Source organism: Amphiura filiformis, chromosome 4 (assembly GCF_039555335.1).
Source record: "Amphiura filiformis chromosome 4, Afil_fr2py, whole genome shotgun sequence".
In the NCBI taxonomy this organism is placed as follows: domain Eukaryota; kingdom Metazoa; phylum Echinodermata; class Ophiuroidea; order Amphilepidida; family Amphiuridae; genus Amphiura; species Amphiura filiformis.
The window spans coordinates 25,320,313-25,329,499 of NC_092631.1; positions in this window are offsets into that span (position 1 = coordinate 25,320,313).

A 9,187-nucleotide genomic window follows, 5' to 3' on the forward strand; every position below is an offset into this window, starting at 1 on the left:
TCACAGGTTTTCACTGGTAGGCACATGCAATAAATATTATACAGACAATGTATGTGACCGCAATAAAAAGGTACCATTGTTGCATCATCCATATTATTTGCAATGTCGGTTCTTGTTATCTGCAGCGCACGGCTAAAGCACTTAATATCTGCATTTGTGTGCTTTATCATACTACAGGTCTATATATTGTGTCATTTTATGTCGCTTCTTGTTACTTGCCTGGCTAAAGCACTTGTCACATATATCTGCATTTGTGTGCTTTATCCCCTGTATGTGTCATTTCATGTTGCTTCTTGGCACCAGCTTGGCTAAAGCACTTGTCACAATATCTGCATTTGTGTGGCTTATCACCTGTGTGTGTCATTTCATGTTGTTTCTTGACACAAGCATGGGTAAAGCACTTGTCACAATATCTGCATTTGTGTGGTTTATCACCTGTGTGTGTCATTTCATGTTCTTTCTTGTTATATACATGACCAAAGCACTTGCCACAATATCTGCATTTGTGGTGTTTATCACCTGTATGTGTCGTTTCATGACGTTTCTTGTTACCAGCCTGGTTAAAGCACTTGCCACAATATCTGCATTTGTGTGGTTTATCACCTGTGTGTGTCAATTCATGTCGCTTCTTGTGGCCAGCATCGATAAAGCACTTGTCACAATAACTGCATTTATGTGGTTTATCACCTGTGTGTGTCAATTCATGTCGCTTCTTGTCACCAGCCTGGGTAAAGCACTTGTCACAATATCTGCATTTGTGTGGTTTATCACCTGTGTGTGTCATTTCATGTTCTTTCCTGTCACCAGCCTGGCTAAAGCACTTGCCACAATATCTGCATTTGTGTGGTTTATCACCTGTGTGTGTCATTTCATGTTGTTTCTTGTTACCAGCATGGCTAAAGCACTTGTCACAATATCTGCATTTGTGTGGTTTATCGCCCGTATGTGTCATTTCATGTTGCTTCTTGTGGCCAGCCCAGCCAAAGCACTTGTCACAATATCTGCATTTGTGTGGTTTATCACCTGTGTGTGTCATTTCATGTTGCTTCTTGTCACCAGCCTGGCTAAAGCCCTTGTCACAATATCTGCATTGGTGTGGTTTATCACCTGTGTGTGTCATTTCATGTTCTTTCCTGTCACTAGCCTGGCTAAAGCACTTGCCACAATATCTGCATTTGTGTGGTTTATCACCTGTGTGTGTCATTTCATGTTGTTTCTTGTTACCAGCATGGCAAAAGCACTTGTCACAATATCTGCATTTGTGTGGTTTATCGCCCGTATGTGTCATTTCATGTTGCTTCTTGTGGCCAGCCCGGCCAAAGCACTTGTCACAATATCTGCATTTGTGTGGTTTATCACCTGTGTGTATCATTTCATGTTGCTTCTTGTCACCAGCATGGCTAAAGCTCTTGTCACAATATCTGCATTTGTGTGGTTTATCACCTGTGTGCATCATTTCATGTCGCTTCTTGTTGCTAGCATGGTTAAAGCCCTTGTCACAATATCTGCATTTGTGTGGTTTATCACCTGTGTGTATCATTTCATGTTGCTTCTTGTCACCAGCCTGGCTAAAGCACTTGCCACAATATCTGCATTTGTGTGGTTTATCACTTGTATGTGTCATATCCTGCAGTTCCTTGTTACCTTGGTTACTGTTTCCAGCCTGGCTGGTGAATTCCTTGGCTCTGGATCCCATCACTGTAATAATTATAACCAGTTATAAAAATGTGCTACAAAATATCTAATTAGCAAAATGCTCTTGTGTTATTGTTCTATTAACAATAGTGGATCAAAGATTCCTCCATTTTGACAACTTGCTCCATGCATACATGTAAGTAAATTTTATGAAATTTATTAGTGCATGAAGACATTGGGACAAAGCCAAATTTTCATCCGCATATGCGGATGAAAATTTTTGACAAATTTTTGTCAATTTTTTTTGTCTAACTAAATTTTAATCATTTTGAGGACGCTTGACTCTTTGCCATCCCCATTTTATTCCTGAAAATTTTCTGTATGGGGGCAGTCCACCATGGCTACACCCCTGTTTTGGAAGCTTTCAATGGTCTTTTTACCTAGATGTGTAAATTATTTTGATCATATTATTTATAAAAGAACCTATGTCTTAATTCAAACTACATGCACCCCATATATAAATGATACCACGTACTTGACATTAAAGGAGTGTTTCGTGATCCTAGCATCCTCTTTTTATGACATTTTTCAGTACATATCCACGAAAAAAGCCTATTCCCAAAATTTCAGTTGATCCCGATTTTGCGTTTGCGAGTTATGCATGATTATGTGCATTATACTGCTCCATAGACAATGCGTTGTAATTTCGTTCTGGTGCACCAGAACGAAATTCAAATTTCACGATATCTTTGCAAAACGAATTAATCTGCAAGAAATATTTTGTACATAAACATTATGTAGCCAGAGGTTTCCAGTGATATAAAAATCTCAACTTTTTTTGAGAAAAGTGGGGGATGAGGCTGTGGATCACGAAATGCCCTTTAAATAGCATTGGGCTATTATATTCCAGTTTAATCCATACAACCCAGGGAGACATGACCAAGTTAATTAGAGAATAAAGGTATTGTTTTGAGCCGCTGGAGTGCTATCGTTTCATATAACATGTACGGGCGACATCATTATTTTAAGTAAAACAACGAGGAGAAGCTGAGTTGTTTTACGCTAAAAATAATGATGTCCCTGTGTTATATGAGACGATAGATGCACGACAGTGGCTAAAAACAATAGCTTCATTCTCATTCTTTAACACTTCAATTCATATAAAAATATCATAAATTATTACAAATTTTAATCAAATTAAATCCTACATTTTGCAAGGAATTACCTAGGGCTTAAAATTGATCAATCCCGTTGCTGCTATGCGCCTCCGATTGGTTCAAATAGCGAGTACGCGTATCGCGTCGATGCACACATGCTGACCCATGTGATATTGTGTCATATCACACAGGTAAGAACCAATAAGATTGCAGGAACATTCTCAAGTGTTTAAGAATCTTTTATACAGGGAATGTGAATGTGGGGTAACTTGAATGGGCGAATCAATTTGAAAACTACACCCCCTGTGTGGGAGATTAAGGTCTTCCATAGTGGGTGTATCATGGATTTCAACTGGAATAGCCATAAAACCAGGCATGAGAATACTCATCCATGAAAAATCTGTAAAGTTTGAAAAAGCCTGAATGAAAAACGTGTGAAATGAGGCTAAAAAGGCCAAAAACGGGCAGATTTTAAAAGAAAGTGTGGAAATTTGGACCACAAAAAAGCATGAAATCCTGCAAAAACATGAAGATTCTCATGCCTGTAAAACTAATAAGCTGCACTCACTGTTCTACAGGCAAATGCAGGTAAATGAGGTATCTATGGTCACTTTGAGGTAAATGAGGCAACTATGGTCACTTTGAGATGAAATTTTGTTATACATCACAACATATCACACTTCATAATAGCACTCAAATTAATAAATAAGTTGCATTCCCACATATGGTACAATTCTGCCTAGTGTTCTTTCCATTGTTTGTGACTTCTTGCAAATGTACAACCATAGATTTTAAATAAGTGAGGGTCAGGGGCCATATGAATGTTAAGTGTTCAAATTTGTAATCTCAAGCTACAAATCAACAAAATGTGTGCACTTTACAATTTGGGTGTAACACTGACTCCAATGAGTAATAATTTTTTAGCTAATCAGTTAATGACCATAGGGGTCGATCCCGGGGGATGGGGGATAAACCCCCCCCCAATATTTTGATAGGGGGATGGTCCATACAATATTTGGTCATTTTAAAATAAAAAGTGCCACTAAGCGCAAATTAATTCCAGTTTTGTACTATATTTCACCAGTTTAGCTTCAATATGGCAATTTTTTTTGCACGCATTTGTACCATTATCTTATTTTGTCAGCGAAAGGATTCAGGTGGATTCACTGGACTTCAAGAAATTTTCTCCAACCCCATAAATCTATGTCATTGTTAATAATGATGTGTATTTTTGGTTTCTTTTTTAGGACTTGAAGGGGGATCAAAAAAATTTTAGACCATAACAAGACGGTTCTCGAACCACGAGTCTCGCCTGCTTTCGCGATCGCCTGCTTTTACGATTACTTTTGGTAGAAGTAAATGAACCTGCAACAACCCATGGCGATTTGCCTCTTCAATTTGAGCTTGATTGGACCAATATTGGAATTTGACCTTTGATCCCTAAATTTTGGTGGGTCTCGGCTGGGCACAATTACCTGGCTGATGGTGACTGTACCCACCAAGTCTCATGCCCATCCGACAATTTTACTAATTTGACCTCAGATGACCCCTACTGACCCCAAAATGACCTTCCAAAAATTGGGCTCTAAATGTTGACTGTACATGTCATGCCCATACAAGTTTTTAGTCATTTGACTTCAGATGACCTCTGAGTGACCTCAGATGACCTTGCAATGACTGTCCAAAAATTTGGCTCTAAATGATGACTGTACCCACCAAGTTTCATGCCCCTGTGACAGTTTTTAGAAATTTTGACCACAGATGACCCATGGGTGACCTCAGATATCCCTGAAATGACCTTCCAAAAATTTGACTTTAAATGTTGACTGTAACCACCAAGTGTCATGCCTATGGATGACCTTTGATGATCCCAAAATGACCTTCCAAAAATTGGCTCTAAATGTTGACTGTACCCACCAAGTTTCATGCCCATACAACAGTTTTAGTAATTTGACCTCAGATGACCCCTGGGTGACCCTGAAATGCCCTTCCAAAATTTGACTCTTAATGTTGACAGTGACCACTTAGTATCATGCCCATACGACAGTTTTTAGTAATGTGACCTCAGATGACCCCTGAGTGACCTTGGATGACCCTGAAATGACTTTCCAAAAACATGACTCTAAATGTTGACTGTACCCACCAAGTTTCATGCCCATACGACAGTTTTTAGTAATTTGACCTCAGATGACCCCTGGGTGACCCCGAAATGCCCTTCCAAAAATTTGACTCTTAATGTTGACTGTAACCACTAAGTGTCATGCCCGTACGGCAGTTTTAGTAATTTGACCTCAGATGACCCCTGGGTGACCTTGGATGACCCTAAATTACCTTCTGAAACTTTGACTCTAAATGTTGACTGTACCCACCAAGTTTCATGCCCATATGGCAGTTTTTAGTAATGTGACCTCAGATGACCCCTGTGTGACCTTGGATGGCCCCGAAATTACCTTCCAAACTTTGACTCTAAATGTTGACTGTACCCACCAAGTTTCATGCCCATATGACAGTTTTAGTAATTTGACCTCAGATGACCCTTGGGTGACCTCGGATGAACCCGAAATAACCTTCCGAAAATTTTACTCCAAATGTTGACTGTACCCACCAAGTTTCATGCCCATACGACAGTTTTTAGTACTTTGACCTTAGATGACCCCTGGGTGACCTCGGATGACCCCGAAATAATCTTCCGAGCATTTGACTCTAAATGTTGATTGTACCCACCAAGTTTCATGCCCATACAACAGTTTTTAGTAATTTGACCTTAGATGACCCCTGGGTGACCTCGGATGACCCCAAAAGAATCTTCCGAACATTTTACCCTAAATGTTGATTGTAACCACCAAGTTTCATGCCCATACGACAGTTTTTTTTTTTTTTTCTTCAGATGACCCCTGGGTGACCTCAGATGACCCCGAAATAATCTTCCGAACATTTGACTCGATGTAGCACCCCAACAGAGACATTTTTGACATAAAAACCTGTTTTAGACATTTTTTTTGAAAAAATGCTTCCTTCACCCTAAAAAGGTGGTTTTAAATATTCAGTTTCCTATCCTTTTGTACATGAGAGACATTCTTCAAAGTCTTTTTTTGGCCTAATAACTTGGCCTACATGACCGAAATTGATATATATAATGCGCAATATAAAAACATTATTTCATTAAATTTTTGACCCCTCCCTCAACTTCGAGTGTGTGGGAGGGGGCCACATGGGGGGGTGCTAGTGAACATTTGACTCGATGTAGCACCCCAACAGAGACATTTCTGACATAAAAACCCGTTTTAGACATTTTTTTGAAAAAATGCTTCCTTCACCCTAAAAAGGTGGTTTTAAATATTCAGTTTCCTATCCTTTTGTACATGAGAGACATTCTTCAAAGTCTTTTTTTGGCCTAATAACTTGGCCTACATGACCGAAATTAATATAAATAATGCGCAATATAAAAACATTATTTCATTAAATTTTGACCCCCCCCCTCAACTTCGAGTGTATGGGAGGGGGCCACATGGGGGGGGGGGGGTGCTAGTGAACATTTGACTCGATGTAGCACCCCAACAGACATTTTTTGACATAGAAACCCGTTTTAGACATTTTTTTCAAAAAATGCTTCCTTCACCCTAAAAAGGTGGTTTTAAATTTTCAGTTTCCTATACTTTTGTACATGAGAGACATTCTTTAAAGTCTTTTTTTGGCCTAATGACTTGGCCTACATAACCGAAATTGATATATGTAATGCGCAATATAAAAACAATATTTCATTAAATTTTTGACCCCCCCACCCAACTTTGAGTGTGTGGGAGGGGCCACATGGGGGGAGGGTACTAATGTGCATCCTCTCGTCATACTACCCCCTACCACATTATGTTGACCGTACCCACCAAGTATCGTGCCCATACGACAGTTTTTAGTCATTTGACCTCAGATGACCCCTGGATGACCTTGGTGACCTTGACGCACTAACCAATACAAACTTGTTCTGTCTGGGGTGAAGATGCACCCACCCACCAAGTTTGAAGAACGTGTGACCCCTAGTCTCCGAGAAAATAGGTTTTTGCATTTTATGCGTAAATTATGCAAATTAGGTACTTAATTACCATATTTTGCGCTGAAAATCGAATCGGGTTGAGATCCTCTGGTCATACTGCCCCCTACCACGTTTCATCATCATAGGGCTTAGGGATCTTACGAATCCCCCAGATACGGCTCCACAAGGCGGATTTCTTCAGATTTCCAACCATATTTGTAGAATCGTTCCGCATAAATTATGCAAATTAACAACTAAATGCGCATACTTTTCAGCGAAAAACTAATCAGGTGATCAGCAGATGTGTATCATAGCTGACACCAGGTTTCGATTACAATGCGCCCGACGGATCTTGAGATAGTCTGTCCACAAACTCCGCTATCAATTTGCGCTGATTTGCGCATAAATTATGCAAATTAGCTATGTTAATTTGCATATTTTCCCCGCATACGGTTACGGAGCAAACTTGGATACCCTTCCTCCCACCAAGTAGCGTCCCGTAAGTCTTACGGTTCCCCAGATACAGCTCGGACGGACACACATACATACACACACACACACCCCCCCACACACACACCCCCACCCACATGCACGGACAGACAGAAATAGTGATTACTAAGTCCCATCCTGAACAAAGTTCAGGCGAGACAAAAAGGGGGGATCAAAAAAATCCACCCTTTTTTAGGGGGGATCAAAATTTTTTGATGTCCGAGGTTCAAACTTTTCCAACCACCCCCACCAAAGTATTTATGAACACTCCCTTATAACATTTCAAGGATGAGGATTTTATGAATGTTTTTTTTTCAGTAATAAACAGGGTATCATAAGTACATGTAGTACCTCTCCCTCGCATATAAATTGGCTATTGCAAAATTACTGTGAATCTATGCTAAGGCTACGCACGAAATAGAACCGAGAACAATATTGATCATGGGGTGAGTACAAAGTCCAAAACCAAATTTATTTCTTATTTATCTGGCCAGCTATCCATGTGATCGAGAAAAAACAATAAGAACCCCCTTTTTTTCAATTTCGTGGACATTTGTGGCTTTGTGCGATAAAACACCCCTATTTTTCCAATTTCACAGACAATTTTGTCCGCGAACAAGCCCTAAAAATTACCCCTTTTTCCGCGATTTTGGTAACGATCGTGCGGTCAGTATTGCAAGTTGAGTGACCCCACCGGGATGGCTCCCAAAAGGCCCCTGGTTCTCAAATAAATACCTGTGACCAGGGGCCACCTATTTTGTTTAAACAGGCTCCTTGCCGTAATAGTCGTTTTGACTATTACTATCAGAATTGTGCATTTTGTTCATAGAATTTAGGTTATTTCTTGCATTCTCTGTCTGTTCATCTGGTTATTAAGGCATTTATCATTAACATTGTTGAACATCAGTAATTTAATGTACTTTCAAAATAGCCAGTCACTGGTTCATTGAAAATAGTCTGTGGTTCCCTGTAAAACCCTGTGAACTTTACAGAGTATCTCGCTGCTTCTTATTTCCCAGCCTGGACAACACACACATTAAGGTAGTATTTCGTTGCAGAACCTAAAAAAATCTCACCCAAAGACTTCTAAGTACAATCCAAACCTAGCGAAATTCTAATCCTTTAGTTATTACTAACTGGCAATAAATTGTGTGCAATTTGAAGGAAAACAGTGCCATTTTTGTCACTTGCATTGTATGCGCTAAACTTACCTATCACCTATAGTTCATGGTTCACTACACTCTTCTTCTTTTAATTCTTCCTGACTCTTTTCTTTCGATACCTGGTCGTCTTCTGTTGGTTTGTGCCTATATTAATCTCTACTGGTGAGCAGTATTAGATGACTCCTCAGTGATCCTGTTTTTTTTTCTGTTAGAATGGAATTTACAACAACGTTTGTTATCAAAACAGTGGCCGAAGGCTAGGACTCTGTCACTTATTTGAACTCATAAATTTATGTACATTTGGGGTGTTATTTAGCTATTAGAGGAACCAATGTTTTTTTGCCATCCTTACACATCCATTTTTCTATATCGACCCAATCCAGTCCACTAAAGGCTAAAAGCCATAAGAGTAAGTATCAGTCCAAACCCCATGTTTATAGCTGATATGGTTGCAAAGTTACACATTTGTACAGAATTCATGCACAAGAAGAAAAACATCTAAGTTTGGTACTTATTAAAGGGGCACTTCGTGATCCACAGCCTCATCCCCCTACTTTTCTCAAAAAAAGTTGAGATTTTTATATCACTGGAAACCTCTGGCTACATAATGTTTATGTACAAAATATTTCTTGCAGATTAATTCGTTTTGCAAAGATATCGTGAAATTTGAATTTCGTTCTGGTGCACCAGAACGAAATTACAATGCATTGTCTATG